Source organism: Petaurus breviceps, unplaced genomic scaffold, assembly GCF_028583685.1.
Source record: "Petaurus breviceps papuanus isolate PSGF00001 unplaced genomic scaffold, PetGlider_PUasm1.0 91133, whole genome shotgun sequence".
Classification (NCBI taxonomy): domain Eukaryota; kingdom Metazoa; phylum Chordata; class Mammalia; order Diprotodontia; family Petauridae; genus Petaurus; species Petaurus breviceps.
In genome coordinates, this window is record NW_027187419.1 from 43683926 (window position 1) to 43703634 (window position 19709).

Sequence of the window (19709 nt, forward strand, 5' to 3'; positions counted from 1 at the left end):
TACATATACAACCATTTTAACATGACTCACAAAAAAAGGTCTAATATTGTAGACCTGTTTTCAGATAACCAGAGGATACAAATGACTTTTTCTTCAACCTTTAAAAACATTTTCCACCGGAGAAACTTTAAAAAATTTAAAATCTGTTATTCAAAATTCACAAAACTAAATGTTTTAAAGAAACTTAAATTTTCAAATGATGTTTTTTAAGTTTATAGCATTTATATTTTATAAGTTGTTAAAGTTTAAAACTGTATTCAAGTCTTTTGGTATACTCTATATGTATACAGCACTGTATTGGGGACATAAAGACATGGCTATTGGGGACATAAAGACATGGCTACTAGATAATCCCAATTACATTTTCACTGGGAAATTTTGTAGGCCACTTGTAATTCATAAAGTTCTAGTTTGACAACTGTGTCCTACAGTACCTCTCTCATCATGTCACTCCTCTACTGAAAAATCTTTAATGACTCCTCACTGCCTGCTGAATAAAGTATAAATTCTCGATTCTGGCATTTCAAGTTCTCCATACTATTTTTCTTATTCAGTCTCAGACTAGTCTGTTCTGAGAGCAGAGACCATCATGTGTTTCTATTTTTATCCCTACCTAGCACTCAGCACAGTACTCTGAACAAAGTAGGCACTTAATAAATGTGTTTCATTCACTGATTGATACTTCCCTCTCATGTACTTTCTATTACAATCAAACCGGATTATTCTCTAGGTCTGCTACAGCACCAAATCTTCCACACTAAGAATGGACTTTTCCCAATCCCATTGACAAGCATTTTTTTAATATTCAAATCAAGTTTCTTCTGAGTAAGAAGCCTCCAAGATTCCTGTACCAGTGATCTCTTCTTCAATTTTCTCATAACACTTTGCCTAGACCTTTCTTTGCATGTACCTAAATCTAACTGGTATAGTGACTTCTGCATATGTCTTTCCACTGTAACTTCTTGTGCAGCTAGGTGGCACAGTGAATAGAGCACCCAGAAGTCAGGAGGACCCGAGTAAAAATCCGGTCTCAGACACTTAACACTAGCCATGTGACCTTGGGCAAATTGCTTAACCCCAACTGCATATATTCTCCCACATAAATTATCTTTTACACGCTTATAAGTAGTACTTCAATCATCCCTACCCTTCCCTTCTCTAAACTAACCAACACCAATTCCTTTTAACCTTTCTCTCAAAAAAAGAAAAAGTCTTCTATTTGGCCATTTTTGTTGCTCTTCTATTCAGCTCCAGTGCTCCATATACCTTTTCCTGGTGTCCTTCCCATACTTTTAAAAGTGTGGTGGCCAAAACTGAATACTGCATTCTAAAGACACATCAAAATTCAGAGTATAGCAAAAAGAATTACTACTCACTTTTCTAAAAGAGGGTGGATTTTTCTTCACATAGTAACATAGTATTACTAACTTATAACTGTTTTCAATTATTATCTCCCCTCCTTCTAGGGTTTTCTGTTATGCCAATCTTCAAATGTTTGATTTGAAAAACCAACTGAAATCTCAGTTGTATAAAAATATAAACTGTTGGGAGGAGGGGAGGGAGGGGACAGAATGTGAAACTCAAGGAATTGTGGAATTGAATCTTGTAAAATAAAAGTAAACAAACAAATAAATAAATAATATAAACTGTAAAATTATAAAATTTATAATATAAATTATAAAATTTAGAAAACACATCAATCAATAAACATTTATTAAGCATCTATGATATGCCCAGCATTGAGCTAAGTGCTGAACATGATCAATCAAAAGGTATTCATGAAACACCAGTTCTGTGCCAGACACTATGACAAGTTCTGGGGCCACAAATACAAACAATGAACCAATCCCTGCTCCAGTAACTCCACTTGTCTTACACTGTTTCACAACACTAAGATAATGCCCTTGTGATGTAAGGAATAAGAATCAGGAAGCTTTATGCGAGAAATGCAATTAAAAAAAAAAAGACGCTCTGGCAAATTTCATCATAAATAAACGACAAAGTTTTCTGGGCATGCTGTTTTAACAGCTCAGACACAAAAGGAAAGACACAGAATTACATCTATTAGTATCAGTTCACAAGAAGAGAGGTTGGTTTTCACAGGAAAGCATCTTGACGTGAACAGAATTTCTTTTAAAAAAAACTATACAAGGAGCAAAATAAAAGTGTGGGAAAAACTTTCAAGGATCAATTGAGAAGGATTTCAGATATTTTTGAAACAAAGCACATATCAATTTCAATGAAGATTTTGTTTCTAGTAGAAAGAGGCAAGGAAAATAATGCGGGTGTCAGAACAATTACATAGGTAAAATAACCAACAAATGCCAATACATAAGCACAAAATTAAAGTGATTTTCCCAAGATGGACCAATTTTCTCCCTACACAGAAAGACTTCAGCAGAATGTCCCCCTCAACTATTTTTCAATCTTAACACACTTGAAATGGTATGAGTTCAGGAAAAAACAACTATAAAAACTAAAAAGATGATAATAAGATAGCTTAATTGGGCAAAAGACAAACCTGGTAGCTATCAACTAACTTCTTCCTTTTAAAATTATTTCCTTCTTTGTTGATTTATCAGCATATTTCTCTATACTTCAAAATATGTTTATGATATTCTACCAGTCAATACTTTCTTGTTTATAGTAAATGTGTAAAAAATTAGCATAATTAACATTCACTGCTGTAAGAACTGAAATTAAATACTATTTTTCCCAACACATATACTGCCCATTCTGCCACAAGCATGAGCACCTCCAGAAGACACTGTATCCCTAGCCACCCTCCCAAGTACAGACTGCAAACACAATGGACCAAGAAAAGAATTATATTTCTAGTTCATCACTGCTCCTTTCAGACTCCCCCACCATCATCCTCATTTATCAACTTCTCTTCCTCTAAAATTCACTCCATCTATATAAATCATCTGAGTCAGACCCTGAGGGCAGTTAACTAAATGCCTTCCTCTTCACTCCTACCCCTGCCTTCACATATGGGAACTTCAACATACACATTGATAGTCCTTTAAATGACATGGCTTCCCAGTTTATCAGCCTGCTCAAATCCCAAGACCTGCACCTTCATTACACCTTAGAAATACAGAAATGTTGAAATGTTAAGACCCTTGTTCTCATCATCACCCACGAATGTCCCAACCTCCATAATTAAGAACCCTGAAATTACTCTGACTATAACCTCTAATCCTTCTATTCTCCTTGTATGTCTTCCCTCTGGCACCTAGGTATGCACTATATAAATGATACATATTACTATTATTAGCTATTGTTCCTTCTGACTTCAGTCTCCAGCCTCTCCACCCCTCTCTGCTTTTCCCAAACCACCTCCCCTGCATTCTAGTCTCAGTTTCTTACCTGTACAATGCTAGAGTTAACCACTTCAACTTTATACTCACTGGCCTTGACAAATCCTTAAACCTCTCATTCCTCTCTTTCAAAATTCTAATTGCTTAGATTATACCACCACCATCCTCCTCTTCCTTTATACCCTACTCCCCATGGTACCAAACCACTAAAAAAAAACCCTCCCATAACTGTGTTAATGGGGTCAAGTACAAATTCATGTTATCTAAACTCAATTTGGCCCTCATTACTATATGCCAATTATTTAACTCTTCTATCACTAAAGCTATCACACTCCCCACAAACTAGCTGTTCCAAACTTTTTCTTCTCTTTTCAAGCAACCTAGACTACTCCCTACTACATCTTCCCTCTCAGCAGACAATGTGCCTTGTACATTATCAATAAAACTGGGGCTATCCATTGTATCCCTCCTTTCCCCAATATTATCTTTTCCCTCAGTATTATCCCCTATCCTCTTCTTTGCTTTAATCTCTGAAGAAGACATGCTCATTCTGGCCAAGGTCAGCCTGTACACTTAGCTCCTTGATTTCTCACCTTTCCTACAGGAATTTGCCCCTTCAATTATCTCTTCTCTTTACTGATGCCTACAAATAAAAAAAAAAAAAGCTCATTTGATTCTACATTCCCCTCAAGCTCTCTATCATTCTGTCTCCTCCCTTTCACTACAAATTTCCTAGAAGACTCCACATCCAAATCATTTCTCAGTCCTTTGCAATCTGGCTTCTCTTTGCACCAAATGAAACTGCCCTCTAAAATTAACAAAGATCTCTTAATTATTCATTCCAAAGGGTATTTCTCAGTCCTCATCTTTCTTGACTGTTCTGAAGCATATGACACTGCTGATGACTCCTAACTTCCTGGATACTCTTCCTTCACTTGGTATTCAAAAATTTCTCTCATTTTCTTGCTTTTGCTATCTGATCATACTTTACAGCCTTAGCATCCTTCCTTATGCCTTAAATTTCCTTAATCCTTTTGCTCTTCTCTGTGACTTCCAATGCCTCCACCTCTCCTCCCTTCTTTTCCCAGTACATCTTCCCTGAACTGTCTCCTCCTTTCTCTATCACAATACCTTTGTGAATCAATTCAACTCTATATCATCCTCTCTTCTTGATTCCTTCAGCCCCTTGTCCTATCACTATTTACTCTTTGCCAAACCACAACACTAGATTATTACCGCCAACCACCTCTTTTACTCCTAGTCACAAGTTACTGACTAGAGGTAGAAGAAATCATAAAATCATGCAGACTAGGTCCAAATTTATGTTATCTAAATTCAACAGGGCCTTCAATACGGCAAAGCAATCATTCTACTTTTCCTTAAGTGATTCACAATTCCACTCTCCATAGCAGCTGTTCCAAAACTTTTTATCTCTCTTGAAGGCTCCTATGTCACCCCACCCTATTCAACTGAGGACCTAGTCTCACACTTCACCTTCTGAAAAAATTCAAGCTCATTCATGGCGAGTTCTAACCCACCCCCCTCAATTTCATATCATTCAGATATCTTCCTCCACTATCTCTTCCTTCATCCCTGTCTCACATGTGGAAGTAAATCTTCTATTTACTAAGGCTAACTAGTAACCATGAACCCTTGATTCCATCTCTTGTCTTTTCCAGATTTCCCCCTCTATCAACCCAACATTCTTCTCTAATCATCAATCTCTCCCTATCTGCTGACTCCTTCAACTGGTTCCTGCAAATATGTACATATTTCCCCATCTTTAAAAAATTCTTATTTCAGCCAACAACCCTATTAGCTGGTATCCTATATTTCTCCTTTCCTTCTTGACTAAATTCCTCGAGAAAGCGAACTACCCCAGATGCTTCTAATTCATCACCTCTCACACTTCTAAATCCTTTGCTATAAGGCTTCTAAATTTAATTGAAACTGCTCTATCAAAAGTTAGCAATGATCTTCTAATCACCAAATCTAATGGCCTCTTCCCAATCCTCTTCTTTCTTGATCAGGCTTTACCTTTCACACTGCTGATTCCTTTCCTTGCCTGGATAATCTCTCCTCTCTAGAGTTTCATGACTGTGCTCTCTCCTAGTTCTCCTCCCACCTTTCTAATGACCCCTCCTGAGGCTCCTTTGTTGATTCTTCATCCAAATCATGCCCAACATCCTTGGGTTGTCCCAAAAGGCTCCCTCCTTGGCCCTCTTCTCTATACTATCTCATTTGGTGATTTCAACAGCTCCTATAATTCAACTATCATTTCTATGCAGATGATTCCCAGATCTATATAGCCAACCTTAAGTCTTTCCCCTGAGCTAGAGCACCATATCACCAACTGCCTTTTGGATATCTCAAACAAGATGTCCTATTTGCATGTCAAAATCAACCTTTGCAAAACTGATTTCTTTCTCTTTCCCCCTAAATCCTCCCTTCTTCCCAACTTCCCTATTACCAGTAAGAACACCACCATTCTTCCAGTCAGCCAGTTAGCAACCACAGTGTCATTCTCAACTCCTCACTCTCACCCCACATATTCAATTCATTGTCAAATTATGTCATTTCTACCTTCACATTTTTAATACGTATTTCCTTCTCTCAAATGACAAAATGCCACCAACTTAGTTCAGATATCTTCACCTCTCACCTGGACTTCTGCAATACCCTTATAAATGTTCTCCCTGAGAAGATGTGGGGAAATGTAACACTGATGTACTGTTATCAACTGAGCCAACCATTCCAGAGAGCAATTTGGAACTATGTCCAAAAAGCTATCAAACTATGCATACCCTTTGATCCAGCAATACCACTCTTAGGTCTATCTCCCAAAGAGATCATAAAAAAGGGAAAAGGACCCACATGTACAAAAATATTTATAGCAGCTCTTTTTGTGGTGGCAAAGAATTGGACATTGAGGGGATATCCATCAATTGGGGAATGGCTGAACACAAGTCGTGGTATATGAATGTAATGGAATACTATTGTTCCATAAGAAATGATAAGCAGGAAGATTTCAGAAAAACCTGGACAGACTTACATGAACTGATGCTGAGTGAAGTGAGCAGAAAAAGGAGAACATTGTACTTAGTAACAGCAACATTTTGCAATGGCCAACTTTGATAGATTTAACTCTTCTCAGCAATATAAGTATCTAAGACCATTTCAAAAGATTCATGATAGAAAATGCTATACATATGCAGAGAAAGAACAATGGAGTGTGAATGCAGATGGAAGCATATTGTTTTCTCTTTTTTGTTTGCTTGGGTTTTTTTTGGTTTCTTCTTTCAATATAACTAATGTGGAAATATATTTAATATGATACTACTATATGTATGATTATACTATGATAGCCTATATCAAACTGCATACCATCTATGGGAAAGGGGAAAGGAGGGAAGGAGAAATAAATTTGGAACTCAAAATCTTATAAAAGTGAGTGCTAAACACTATCTTTACATGAAATCAGAAAAAATAAAATACGATTAAATGGGGGAAAAAATTTCAATGCTCTCCCTGCCTTTACTCTCTTCCTATTCTAATCCACGCTCCATTGAGTTGCCAAAGTGATTGTTTTAAAGAACAGGTATGATTGTTTCTGCTCAATAAACTTCAGAAGTTCTCTATTATTCCCAAAATCAAAAATAAACCCCTATGTTTGGAATTTTAAGCTCTTCCTTCCTAACATGGCCCATTTTTACCTTTCTAATATTTTTACTTTTTTTTTAATTCCCTTTTTTACTTCTTTACAACCTTTGCTCCCTTCTACTTACTCTACAATCTGGCTGGGAATGGCCTTCTTACTATTCTTCACATACAACATTCTATCTCCCATAGCTGTCTGTGCCATAGGCCTGGAATGCTCTCACTCCTCCTCTCTGTCTCTGTTTCCCTGGCTTCCTTCAAGACTCAGCTCAAATCTCACCTACTGTGGGAAGGCTTTCCTAGTCTCCCCAGTAGCTAGTGCCTTTAGTTTGTTAACCCATCGAATTGAACACTCCTTCTCAGTCTCCTCTGCTCCTATGACTCACCTTCTGCCCTTTTTACCATCACTTGAGCTTACCCCTCTTATCTCAAAAGGAAGTATGGCAGATGATTATGAGCAATATTGTTTCATAAAAGAGAAACAATCGAGAGTAAAACCACTCTAAATAGAACAAAGATGGGCAAAGAAACTGGATTGAATCAAGTATCTGCAGAGGGATTCAGCATACTGGAAGTAATACAATTGTGAGGACACTGAGAGACCGCTTTATGAGGTATACAAAAAAAGAAGATATCAAAGACATGAAAAAAACATTTCTGACCTTACTATTTCTCTGACCTTACTATTTCCAAAAAAAAAGTGACCAAGAAAACATTAACAACTTCTGACCTATATGCCAAACTCTTTAAAAAGGTTATTCACAAATTGAGAGCACTTTTGATGAAGATATTAATAAGAAACAAGTAGATTTTTACAAAGGATGTTCAGCGATAGACCACATCTTTACTTCTCATAAATGACTTTAATATATAGAGAATATCCCACAGTACTTGTTTGCTGAGGATGAAAAAAATTTGAACTTGGTGAAACAAAATGTTCCTTTTAGGTTCTTTTATAACAAAAGGATGTAAATCCAAGGCAAAATCATTCAAGATTCCTTGGAAGATGTAATAGCAAAAAACGACACTGTGCAGTGACCCTATGGCAAAAAAAACCAGGCCAGACAAGAAGGAGGGAAATATACTCACCAAAAGTATTCTCCACTATGATGGAGGAAGTCCAGTGCAAAGTTCAAGTCAAAGAGGGGTCCCTTGTGGATGGTGAGGGCCTCCAGGTGTTCCTGTTTGAGGATAATATGAATGGATGAATGAATGAACAAATAAATGAATGAAAGAATGAATGAATGAAAAAGCACTTATTAAGCACTTATTCTGTGTCAAGAACTTTGTGTCATTGTAATGGCAAACAAAGAAGTAGTTAATGCCTTGTTTCAGCTATTTAATTATTTAGCACCTTGTTTCAGTTCAAGTTTCTTTTAAGCCTTGCCCACGATTAAGAAATAAAACTTGTGAATTCCTGTTGCTGATGCGACAGGAAGGGGCAGAACAGGGAGGAGCTTAATGACCATATATAAGGAGAAGCTCAGGCTGGGAGGCAGCAGAACTGAGAGAGCACTTCTGGTGCTAGATTTTGAAAAGGGAACATTTGTGGTGGCAGCACTCTGTCTCTTCTGTCTGTGCTGATTTTTGTCTTTGATGTGTGTTGAGTTCTCAGACCTTGTTGATGGGCCTCTTGATTTCACAGGCAGATAGTGAACTGATGATGGTGCCAGCAATGTGTATTAATATTATTGTGGCTCTGTTAAGCTTTGTCTTTCCAAAAACAGGAACTGTGAAGGACCTGAGGTGGACTGGACACTGTGAACCTCAGTGTGGAACAGGAACTGGACAAGGAGCTGGACAAGGAGCTGAGAGCTGCCTGCCTTTGAATCTAGGTGACAGTTGGACAAATTCACTCAGAGGTTGGGACCATGGAAGAGGAACTATGGAATCTGAGAGCCTGCCTCGAGTCAAGTTTAAAAGACCTCTTCTTGGGTACCTAATGCTGACTGAGAAAATTATAATTTACTGTGACCTAGGGGTGGAGAACTCTGACCTTTTTACTTTATGTCCCTTAAGGAGGCCTGCTCCTTAAGGATGATTGAGTTAAGAACTTGCTGAATGATAATCTTTTCCTTAAAACTATGTGGCCACTTTGGTGAAAACTATGTGGCCCCTTTACTGATAAGTTGTTATGTCATAACATTGTGAATGCTGTACTTTGGTTTCTGTCAATGTTTTATCTTAGTTTATTACTGAATAACTAGAGTTCACTATACTATGTAATCAGAACCTTGAAGCTGTTCACAGCAGCAGTCCTCTGGAGAGCTGCTTGTGCTTGGCTTTACAGTTACACAAAAAGAAAAAGGCTAGGCAGTCTCTGCTGTCAAGGAGCCCACTGTAATTGGGGAGACAACACATAAAATAAAGTTAAGCTAGATGAAAGTTCAGGAGAACAGAAAAACCAGTAAGTCTCAAGGGTATAGGGAAGGAGTAAGTAACAGGGACCTTAAGATTCAATAGCAAATTAAATGATAGTACAAGGAGTCTACATTGCGTAGTAGCTAGACAGATGATAAAGCCTGGTGATCCTCCACCTCAAAGGAAGGAATAAAGTTGGTGAACTCAATTTTATTCAAACTATATGAGTACTTAAGCAGACTAGATGGGTCCTGGGTCCCCTAGTCTGGGGAACGGTAAAGGAAGAGAAAAAAGGAGAAATACAGTCTGGGTGATGAGTCTTCCCAGCATTGTATTGATTATATCAATCCCTATGACGAAGCAGAACTTCCTAGAGATTAGTAATCATTCAAAGGAATCCAATCTGTACATCCGCACAGGAAAAACCAAATGGATGAAAATTTTCTATTGCCTAGATTTCAACATGCATTTGAATCAAAATCCCATAGAGCTTTTGCAACAAAATAGAAAATACAACAGACAATGAGCTGTGCCCAAAGGAGAAGAAGAAAAGAAACATGTGCCGGATTTCTTTTGGAAAACTGAAAAGCACTTTTATTGACCCCAACCTTCCCATTAAAAGGCCTATCTTTTTGATAAATGCATTTTACCAATGTTGCAAATGTACAGAGAAAGCTGTAACACTGCCACTTTTGAAGAATTAAACATGATAGTTACACAAAAAGCAACATAAAGGAGTGTGGTGAGTATGAGCAGGATGCAACTGCAAAAATCAAGAATAAACAATGTCATGAAATAACTATATGACAGAAAGAAAAGACGGGTTGGTCACTTGTTGTGATGGAGAGATGGCAGGTCTATGATCAGAGCTCTACTCATATCCTTAAGGTATCAGGAGAAAGAGAAGTCTTCAAGCATGTTAGGTGAGCCCCAACTCCCAGGTTGAGAAACTTCTGGTAGGACATGGAGAAGCATTACATAAGATAGGCAGAAAGGGATGCATTATAATCTGCATCCATAGAGGATCACCAAAATCAATGAGTTAACTGATCCATTTGAGTATTTAAATATGAAATGTAAAGTTTCTTTTCCCTTTAAACAAATTTCTCATATTAATAAGTACACAGAAAAATACTTCTTTGGCTTCCCTGACTGGCCCTAAAGCTAAGCCCAGAATGGAAGGAATGTACAAGGGGATAGCTCAAATAGCTCCATTCTCATTTCAGTCTCCCTGATGGATGTGCTTGGGGTGTCTATGTTTGTAACATCAGTTTGTAAAATCAATTTGTAAAACCCCCAGCCTCAGAGCATTAACTCTGCCCCTTCCCCCTGCCAGCACTCTGCCTAGCAACAATTCATGAAATATTATCTTCCCCTAGTATAATGGCCAGCTGCACCTATGAATCCTTCAATGCACTATCTGTAAGCTAACTCCTCAGCCAATTATACACATCCTGAATCCCTGTTAGCCTTGGTTCCCAACATGCATCTTGTCAAACATGACACTGATGGGTGGCAGACTAGGCACTTCTCAGTCAGCCCGGATGGCTAGCTGACTTAGTGACATTTCAAGCCTAAAAACACACCTCCAGGTAGCGCCCCCCCTTGGGCTATTTCCCAGTGAATTATGGGCAATACACCTGCGTAGTAGATAGTAAAAGTGCATGTTCCTTTAAGCACTGACCACTCCTTAACTTCTCCCTAATCCCACTGTTACTCACCTAGTTAGCATAATTGACACCTGATTTACTATTGTAACTTTATAAACTATACCTATGACTTCTGTAAGGTTGCAGGTTCCCTAAGAACCCCTGCTCCCTGTAAAGCTTAACAATAAACTTTTACAATCCTGACTTAAAAGATTGCTTGGGCCTTGTGAATTCCTTCCAGACTGCCCAGCAGGGACCCTGGTCATTGGAGCCCCTGTAATACCTATCATCCCCACCCCCAGCATCCCCCCCCACACACACACACACAAACACATAAGGTTACTAGAACACTAGTTCTGGTCTACTACTAGGATGCACAGAGAATAGCACATAAAGATAATATGGCACAGAGAGTGGGGGATAGGGAGGTCCCTTAACCTAGGGTCCATGAACTTAAAGATTTTTTTTTAATATTTTAACTGCATTTCAATATAATTGGTGCACTTTGTAACCCTATGAATCTTATTTTGACACCTGATAACATTATTCTGAGGTGGTATACAAAGGCTTCATTAGACTGCCAAGGGGGTCCACAACACAAAAAAAGAACCCTTACCCTACAACCTACCAACAGGTTACCCTTTCCAAGCATAAACCTCCTTTTCAATAACTAGTCACCTACTTCCTCTTCACTTTCAACTCAACCACTGCCCATTTCTCTCTGTTCCCCAAATTCTAAAAAAAAAATGTTTCATGTTTTCTGGTATCTCTGGCATCATTTTGGTCAGCTATTATTTTTAAGAATGAATCTCTATGCCTCCTATGTTATTTCTACCTCTGATTAAACTTAAGACAGAAGCACATCAATGGAACAGATCTTTTTAAAATATGTGTATATACTCTATTTTTTTCAATCAGCAAAAATCTGCCTTCTTACTCTCCCATCCCAACCTGAGAACCAAAGAAAAATAAAACCCATTACAAACATGCATAGGTCAATAAAAACAAATTTTTACATGGTCATGTCAAAAAAAAAATTGTCTCAATTTGTATTCTGAGTCCTTGACCTCTCTATCAGGAGATAGGTAGCATGTTTCTAGAATCATGGCTAGTCATTATGCTGATAAGAGCTGCTAATTTTTTCAAAGTTGTTTCTTTTAGCCATAGTGCTCTCATTATATAAACTGTTCTCCTGGGTTTGTTCACTTCACTCCATACAAGTCTTCCCAGGTTTCTCTGAAACCATCCCCTTGGTTTTTATATTCTTATAATTCTTATAATACAATAGTATCCCATCACATTTATGAACCATTAACTGTTCTTCCATTCCCCAATTTATGGGCACCCCTCTCAGATTCCCATTCTCTCCCATCTCAAAAGAGCTACAAATATTTTTCCATATAATTTGTTTGTTTTGCTTACAACTCAAGAATCAGTTGGCCAATTCAACTCCTCCTCTCCTCTCCTCTCCTCTCCCCTCCTCTCCCCACTCCACTTGGAGTAGCATGTCCTTACCTGAGGGTGTTCCATCCAAAGAAAGTTAAACTTTGAAGGCTAAAATACCTCTTTATCTTAGGGTTAACTGGCTAGATTTCTTGAAGAGCAGGCCTTAAACCCAATTCTCTCTGGCTCTCATGGATTGGACAACAATAGGTCCTTGCCCAAGCACCACTTAATGGTCACTTTTGGGGCCCTCCAAGCTAAAAGTGAATGTAAATAGCAATTGTAGCTCTTTTGGCCAGCAACCTTGAGGGTCTTCCCCTCCCAGTTTGATTTTTCTTTTTTATGTAAAAGGAGCATCCTTTGACTCTCTTCTTAAATAGACCTATTCATTGAATGGGCCATGGCCTTATGCAAAGTGAGAACTCCAAAAGACTTTAGCTTAAAAAGGTCAAGGTCTCCCACTGCATCCTGGGTCATCTCTAGACCTCCTGATGTGTCTCTGGCCACTGGACTCAGATGGCTCAGGAGAAAATGAAGCTAAGGACTCGGTACACCCCTCCCTCACTCAAATCCAATTCAATGACAAGTCATTTCATCATCTTCCTGATGTCATAGCCCTCTTCAAGAACAAAGGACCAAGACATAACCTTACTAATCCTTCCCTCAATCTACTCTAATTCCCCTTCCTCCTTTCTTACCTTTCCCTATTTCCCTACTGAATATTATTTCTGTACCCAACTCTGCATGTGTGTGTTTGTGTGCATTCATCTTCCTATATTCAGCTCAAATGAGAGGTTGAAGTTTTAGATGCTCCTCCAACCCCTCCTTGTTTGTATAGATATCTACATACTGTAACACTGTTAGACAATTTTTCCTAACTCTTCTTTCCCTTCCACACCCTCTTCACTTACCTGCAGTGTATTCTTTTTGCCCTCTGCTTCCATTCTTCTCTTAAGATCATCAAGACATAACAGAACCACTTGCAGGCCTTGTCTAATTTGACTCCCTCTATAACTCCGGATGATCATACAGCTCAGAGGAGACATATTAGAATGTAAGCAGGTTATCTTTAATTAGCCAATTATTGTTGTTCATTAATATTTACTGTTTTATATTTCTCTTAATTGCTATGTTTGCACTTCAAAGTTTCCACATAGCTCTGATCTTTTCATCAGGAATGCTTGAAAGCCTTCTATTACAGTAAAGATCCATTTTCTCCTGTACCATTCTACTCAGTGTTTGTGGGTAAATTATTCTTGACTGTTACATGACCCTTGACTTCTGGAATGTTATACTCTCAAGTTTTCCACTCCTTCAAAATGGTTGCTGCTAAATGTTATCCTGACTGTGGCTCCTCAACATTTAAATTCTTTCTTGGCTGCTTGTCTTTATTTTTTCTTTAATTTGAAAGCTCTGAATTTTGACTATGATATTTCTGGGAGGCGGTCTTCTTTCAGTAATTGAAGTGGATTCTATTTCCATTTTACCCTTTGATGCTAAAAAGCTGGGCAATTTTTTTAAGATTTCTTTAAATAGTATGTCTAGGCTCTTTTTTGGCAAGGACATTAAGATAGTCCAATATTTCTTCAATTTTTTCTCCTTGATCTGTTTTACAAGTCAGGTTTTTTTGCTATATATTTTCTTCTATTTTGTTCAGCCTTTTGACTTTAATATTTCTTGTTGCCTCGTGGAATTATTGACATATTTGGTCCATTCTCATTTTTAGGAAGTTTGCTGCCTGGGCAAGGTTTTGTACCTCTTGTGCTATGTTGTTAATTCTCTAATTCTTTCTTCCTGTTTTTTTCTTTTCTTTTCCTGTTTTTTCCTCAAGTACTTTAATTTCATCCACAGAAATATTTTTTTTTAACTCCTGCCTCATCTCTTCAGGGAATTCTAGTTTAAGACTGTGGCCAAGCTGTGTTTTAATCTGAGGCACTGCTTATAGATGTTCTGGAGTTATTCCCTTCTGCATTTGTGTCTTTGAGCATCCCTGACACCAAAACAGCTCATTATGGTGGAGTTCTTTTTCTGTTAGCCCATTGTTCCAGTGTACTTTTTGACTTGGGACTTGACATTAAGGCTAGGCTCTACCACAGTTATGGAGGGAAAATCTGAGCTGGTCTTGCTGTTGCTTTATTATTTACTGAATGTTATGTTATTCCAGGATCTCAGGGGCAAGCTGGGGATCTGTAAACTTTCAGTGCTCCCAAAGTGGTTTGATCCAGGGCAAAGTCTGATTGCTGCCCCTCTGGTATGATCTATGCAACGTGCCAATCTGGGTTTCATTCAAAGCAAAATAGCCTCAATTAGTCAACTAGGAGATTCTGCTGGTTCAAAGTAAAAGAACAACAAGATCCCTTTTGGTCTGAGAATCCTGCCCTGGTTATACCTCTGCAAGCTGGGCTAGATTCTGGAACTGAGATCTTGCTCTGTTCCTGGAGTCTGAGTCAAACTGTTGTTTGCTTCTGAACTTCCTACTTTCTCTATTAAATGTCCAGGTCCTCCCTACCAAAGAACATAACCCCTGTGTTTGAAAGTCCCCTTCTCAGTCCACCTGGATCTATGACCAAAAACTGGGTGGTGGGTGACAAAGCTGCTACTTGGCCCCATCACAGTGCCCCAGTTTGAGTCTGAAAGTGTCCCAGTATGGGTCTGAGAAATCCTCTTCCTAGGTGATGGTGTGTTCTGCATGCTGGCATGTTCCTCTCCAGATCCTGACCCTAGTATCAGGAGACCTCTCTGTTGTCTCCCTATGCCAACCTGGACTAGACAAAGGATTCAGTGATTTTTGCTGAATTCACCAATCAGAATTTTATCTGGTGTATTTTCTAGACCTCTTTAGAGGAATTTTGGTGACCAGAACTGAACTTCATTTCTTTCTGCTACTCCAACACCCTGGCTCCACTCTCTGAACAGATCCTTTTGACAACAACAGAGGTATCACTTTGTTGATGTGTGATCAGTAGATCACATACCTTGACCATTTTTTTTTTTTACAAATAGCAGTAATGGATTTCCATTAATCCATCCACCACAATTTACCTGATCCTACCTGGGAACACTACCATGCTTACAAGATGGCAAGCTGGAGAGGAAGAGTGGGAAATTCTATTTATTACAACAATCATTCAGGGGCAGCTAGGTGGTACAGTGAATAAAGCACAAACCCTGGAGTCAGGAGGACCTGAGTTCAAATCCAGCCTCAGACACTTAACACTTACTAGCTGTGTGATCTTGGGCAAGTCGCTTAACCCCAATTGCCCTGCCTTCCCCCCCCTCAAAAAAAAAGGCAAAAAAAATTTTCTTTTTAAATACAACCATTTAGTAAGTATGTACTATGGTGGCACAGTAGATAGAGTTCCTAACCTGGAGTCAGGAAGACTCATCTTCTTGAGTTCAAATCTGGGAAAGTCATTTAATCCTACTTGCCTCAGTTCTTGATCCATAAAATGAACTGGAGAAGGCAATGGCATACCACTCCAGTACATTTCCCAAGAAAATCCCCAAAAGGGGTTACAAAGAGTCAGACACAACTTGAAAACAACTAGACAACAACAAAGAAAGGTATGGTGCTAGATATACAAAGATAAAATAAGATATATTCTGACATAAGGGCACTCACAATTCAAAATAGAGGGGAAAAATATATACAAGTAACAAAAACACAGAAACGTTTGTTAAATACATACTGTTCTAAGAGCACTGACCCAGGAGAGAAGATACAAACCTAGCACAGTACCAGGCACATAGGAGGTGCTAAATAAATCTGTTTCTTGATTGGTAAAACATAATTCCTACCTTCCAAGACATTAATCATCTGCCCCCCCAAAAAAAAAATCTCATAAATACAAAGGAAAAGTCAGAATCCATATGAGAAATTGAAGGACAGGGATTGTTTCCAAATAGAGGGGAAAGGGCAAGGAAACAGAAAAGGCTTCAGTGAGATGGTATTTGAGAATTTCCTTAAAAAGGTATGGAATGGGGGGGGAGGGAGGGGAGGAGCAGGGAATCACTTCCAACTAGTAACATTCTCAACAACTTATCTAATAACTATCAAAAAAGCAAATTAAGTTAGTCTGGCATGACTTATTCTTAATGAACCCACAAAGGCTCATTATTAATCACGGCTTATATTCCAAAGTGCTTACAAATCAATCTTTTAATAAACTAGTCTAGAATTTTATCGGGAATCAATTTCAAACTTAATTCCTAGGTTTTAAAATATCATAAGAATGCAAGATTTGTAGAAAATGATGAAGTGCCAAAACCAAATTTTACAGTAATTCTTCAAGCAAGGCCTGTCTCTTCACTTTTTTTTTTTAGCACAAGGACATCCAAACTCCTATAAACATAAAGCACATTAAGAGAAATTCACTTGGGTGGGGGCCACATTAATTTTTTATTGATAATAGCATATCCCGTTATTTTAAAACATGAATTTTTAAAAGTAACAATACAAAAAATTCTGATGTTTTACTCTAATGACTCATCATTACACAAAGGTGACCTCGAGTTTTCAGAGTTTATGCTAATAAACGAAAAAATCTTGAACAGATCCTAAGAAGTTACAAAGGGTGCAAGCCCAGTTCTAGTGAATCTGTCATCTGAGAACAATCCTTCAGATAATATCATCAACCAGTTAGCTACAGAATAGTAAATTTTCAGCCAGGAGAATTCTCAAACACCTACTCCAAGAGCATGAGTGTAATGTGTCGGTGGAGACAATATCCACATTAATGAAGTCATAAATCTTTTATATACTAAAGTATAAAAGTCCAAAAAAAGTTAATTAACTTTATTCATGCAAAATCACACAGTTATAGGCCTAATATTTTTTAACAAGTTTAACTTGTTTAACAAGTTAAACACAAACAGGATGGTTTCAGAAAAACCTGGATAGACTTACTGATCATACTTACTGATCAGTTCATATTGATACAAAGGAAAATGAACAGAACCAGGAAAACATTATATATAGTAAAAGCAATACTATATGATGAAGAATTATGAAGGATTTTGCTATTGCCAGCAATACAATGATCCAAGACAATCTAAGGACTCATAATGAAGCATGCTATCTATCTCCAGAGAAAGAACTGATACTGTTTGAATACAGATTGAAGCATACTAATTTTTACTTACTTTCATTCTTTTGCTTTTATTCAAGCCTTCTTATACAAAATAACTAATATGGAAATGTCTTACATGACTGCACATGCATAGCCTATATCTGATTGCTTTTACTGTCTGTCTCAGCAGGGAAGAGTAGAAGGAGGGACTTGGAACTCAAAACTTTTTTTTTTTGTTTTCTTTGGGGGGGGGGTGGTTTGTTTTTTTTTTTTTTTTTTTTTTCTTTTTTTTGGGGGGGGGAAGGTAAGGCAATTGGGATTAAATTGGCATGTGACTTTCCCACAGCCACACAGCTAGTTTTGTGTCAAGTGACTAAGGCTGGATTTGAACTTCGGTGCTCCTGACTCCAGGGCCTGTGCTCTATTCTATTCACTGCACTACCTAGCCACCCCTGAACTCAAAACTTTTTTTTTAAACATTTAAAAGTTCTTTTAACATGTGATTGGGAAAAAATAAAATATGTATATATTTTTTAAAAAAGAACAGGTCAAACATATCAATCCCTTTCTTCATAAATTGCAGTAACTCCTTTTTGACTCTAAAATCCAGTACAAACTCCACTAGTTTTAAAGTCCTTTACAACCTGGTTTATCTCCCAGTCCTAGATCTACTTCACTATACTGAACTTCTTTCCCTCTGTTTCTTAGAATCAATTGTTGTTGTTCTAGTCGTATCTGACTGACTCTGTGACCCCATTTGGGGTTTTCTCAGCAAAGATACTGAAGTGGTTTGCCTTTTCCTTCTCAGTATAAATGTTACCTTGTATATAAAGTGTTTCTTGATTTCCCCCAATTGCTTGTTAGCCTTCACCTCCATTATCTTCAATACATTAATATGAGTTTGTGCTATCTCTGCCAACAGAATGCAAACTCCATGAGAGTTTAACATGGTGTCTGACAAATGATACATGACTAGAAAATGCTTGTTGAATGACTACTGCTAGTCACTGGAAATCAATGAGAACACTGGCATTTAAAATGAATTGTGGAAAGGGAACATAACTCTCACAAGGCCAGGTGATTCTATTTTATTGGACTACAAGTAGATGAGTACTTGCTAATCAGATTAAAATTATTTTTACTAAAAATCGAAAGTGAACCCCATCAAAGGGTCAAGCAGGCCACATTAATCCTGCTATTTGTATGTTAGACACCCAATCCTGTAGTAGCTAAGACAGTTGTCACTTAATTTTTCTCAGATACAATCCAGTTGTGAGCCAAGGTTGATTGAGGCTGCCCTGGGGAATGATTCAGGCTTGGGGTTAGAATGAAATGAGATACACACATATAGAACATCTAACATTTTGTTTTTTTAAAAATGAGCTTTACAGTAACAGAAAAAATTTTCAGTAAGGAAATACTACTGATTTAGGTAGACATAGCACTTTGTCTCCACACAGAAGTACATCTTATCAGAAGCTAGCATTTACATAATAATAGCTGGCATTTATATAATTATTTAAGGTTTACAAAGCACTTTCCAAACAGTATTTTTATTTTATCTTCAAAATAACCCTGGGAGATAGGTGCTATTTTTATCCCCATTTAAAGATAAGGAAACTGAGGCAAACAGAGGCTAAGATACTTGCCCAGGATGACACAGCTAGTGTTTAAGGCAGGATTTGAACTCAGGTCATCTCAACTCCACTGTGCCACCGAACTCTCTAAGGATGTACTAATTCTCAGGGCAGAATAACATCCAGCTGGTAATTCTCTTGGCCCAGGTTCAAGAAGCTGTATTAATGGCTGAAGTCCTAGTTTCCTGAATCAATCAGGTCTTGAGAACACTTATCTACCTTTTACAGAAAATTCAATCCAGCCTGCAACCTTCCTCATAATTCCCCAGAGAACAACTGCCTTGCTCTTTCACCAAATAGTGAACTAAGGGGGACAGGAAAGTTGAGGAAGCTTGAATCAGTTCTAAAAAACTAGCTGCATGGTGATGTTTAAGCAGAAATTGACTATATGGGACAAAAAGAAAATATGCTAGGGGCATCTTATGTCTGGCATTGCCACACACTTTCAACTTCGCAGAACTATAATCACAAGACCTAATGTTTCCTGGCACCAAGTAAAAATGCTACCTTTATGGAACTCATTTTACATAAGCACACAAAACTAGATTCACTGATGTAAACACAGTTCAA

The 19709-nt window shown here is 37.9% G+C and overlaps 1 protein-coding gene across 2 annotated transcripts in view; it reads right to left on the reverse strand.

Moving 5' to 3' along the window:
• Window positions 1–19709, reverse strand: part of ARHGAP32 (Rho GTPase activating protein 32) — a 423257-nt gene that overhangs the window by 387485 nt on the left and 16063 nt on the right. For both annotated transcript variants that reach the window (XM_069079883.1, XM_069079882.1), the window contains one exon: window positions 8070–8161. The gene's annotated coding sequence lies outside the window, so the exon portion shown is untranslated. Of the gene's footprint in view, window positions 1–8069; window positions 8162–19709 lie in introns of those variants that run through there.